This window comes from Nicotiana sylvestris, chromosome 9, assembly GCF_000393655.2.
Source record: "Nicotiana sylvestris chromosome 9, ASM39365v2, whole genome shotgun sequence".
Taxonomy (NCBI): Eukaryota; Viridiplantae; Streptophyta; class Magnoliopsida; order Solanales; family Solanaceae; genus Nicotiana; species Nicotiana sylvestris.
The window spans coordinates 78,466,977-78,469,495 of NC_091065.1; positions in this window are offsets into that span (position 1 = coordinate 78,466,977).

Sequence of the window (2,519 nt, forward strand, 5' to 3'; positions counted from 1 at the left end):
TAGTCGGAGGAGTGTGAATACGGCCTCGAAATGGAATTCCGTCGGTACTGTTAGCTCCGTTAAATGATTTCGGGCTTAGGGGCATGATCAGATTGTGTTTTGGAGGTCTGTAGCTAATTTAGGCTTGGAATGCCGAAAGTTGAATATTTGGAGTTTCTGGTTCGATAGTGAAATTTTGGTCCGAGGGTCGGAATGGAATTCCGGAAGTTAGAGTAGTTCCGTAGTGTTGAATGTGACGTGTGCACAAAATTTCAGGTCATTCAGACGAGGTTTGATAGACTTTTTGATCAAAAGCGTATTTTAGAGTTTTGGGATTTTTAGGCTTGAATCCGTGGTTGATTCATGGTTTTGATATTGTTTTAGGTGTTTTAAGGATTGGTATAAGTTTGGACAGTGGTATTAGACATGTTGGTACCTTTGGTTGAGGTCTCGGAGGCCTCGAGATGATTTCGGATGGTTGACAGAAGGATTTTGGAGTTTGGAGTTGCAGCTTCAGCTGCTGGTTTTCTGTCATAACCGCACATGTGAGTGTGGGACTGCAGGTGCGGTGCCGCAGAAGAGGGAGGGGGCCAGGAACCGCCGAAGCGGCATAAGTACTGCACCTGCGTGACCGTAGATACGGTTTTGGGTTGCAGGTGCGAGATAGAGCTTTTAAGTGAGAACAACAGAAGCAGTTCCCGACCGCAGAAGCGGTATCGCAAATGCGATTGTTGGACCGCAGATGTGGGAATTCTGGGCAGAAAATAGGAAATTTCGAGGGTTTAGTTTCAAAAGTTGGAAATTCGATTTGGAGCTCAGGAGAGGGCGATTTTGAGAGGAAATTGAAGAGGAGATCATTGGCTAACAATTTTTTAACCCTTTCTAGTTATATTCCATCAATCTATAGTTAGTTTTATCATTTAATTTCGGATTGGAGATGAAAATTGGGGAATAATTAGAAGAAAGTTCTTAGATCTAGAATTCGACTTTTGATTGGGAATTTGACCTTAGATTTGGATAATTTTTGTATGCGCGAACTCATGAGAGTATGAGGATTCTGAAAATATAAATTTTACCCGATTCCGAGATGTGGGCCCGGGGGCGTTTTGGTCATTTTACCTAATTTCGCGTATTAGCTTAAAATTTCTTTGTAGAGTAATTTACTTGAAGTGTTATTTATATTATGCAATTGAATTGAATAGATTTGGGCCATTTGGAGTCGAGTACTCGTGGCAAGAGCGTGGTTTCGGGTTGATTATTGAGCCGGTTCGAGATAAGTGGCTGTCTAACCTTGTGTGGGGGACCTTCCCCTTAGGATTTGGTATTATTGTTAATTTAAATGCCTTGTACGTGAGGTGACGAGTGCATACTTGTGCTAATTGTTGAAAATCCCATTTTCATTAAGTAATTACTAGTATGTTTTCCTTCCCTGTTTATATTACTTGCACTTTAAGCTTGTTGTTAGCATAGAAAAACATGTCTAAGTGATTTAATTGCTTTATTTGCTCAAACTGCTTTACCTGAATTTTGTGCAGCATGCTAGACTAGAATTACTTGTTTGCCTTAATATGAAATTGATATTTGCTGAATATTTTCCTGTTGCTGTTGTGTATTTTCATTGGGACTACGGACGTGGGATTGCGGTAGATCTCCCTTGTTTGTTTATTTGGGACTACGGATGTGGGATTCCGATAGATCCCCCTTGTCTGTTCAATTGGGACTACGGATATAGGATTCCGGTAGATCCCCCTGCACAGTTATATGGAACTACGGGACTGCACCCGATAGATTCCCCTAATACTGGGTATTTATATTTGGGACTACAGATTGGGATTTCGGCAGATCCCCGCGCACTGATAGTTGGACTACGGGACGGATCCCGGGAGATCCTTAGGATATATATATATATATGATGGACTACGGGACGGTATCCCGGGAGATCCACTGGATAATTGTAATTGGGACTATAAGACGGTATCCTGGAAGGTGCCCCGGTTGTTATCTCTGTGTTGAGTTGTATTTCTTTCCCATAATTTATTTTATCTCTGTTCTAGTTGTTGTTGTTCTTTCAATTCTATGTTATTCCTTACTATTGCACTTATTTATACTATTTTATTTTACAATGTTAACCCTTATATTTTATTTAACCTCAGTAGGGCCCAGACCTTCCTCATCACTACCCGACCGAGGTTAGGCTTGGCACTTACTGAGTACCGCTGTGGTGTACTCATGCCCTTTCTGCGCATGTTTTTCATGTGCAGATCCAGGTACTTTCACTATGTCTTATCATTCTTGAGGCGAGACGCTTCTGTAGAGACTTTGAGGTATATCTGCCACATCCACAGATCGAGGAGTCCCTTTCTATCTTTCTGTAATAGTATAGCCCTTCATTATTCCCCTTTTGTTAGACATTTCTAGAGTCAGAACTTCTTATTTATCTCTTAGCTTGTGATTCATGGGTTTTCGGGTTTTGGAAAAATGTATTAGTTTCGAGAATTTATATTGTGTATGTCGAGCAGTACTTTTAAACGTTGTTATAT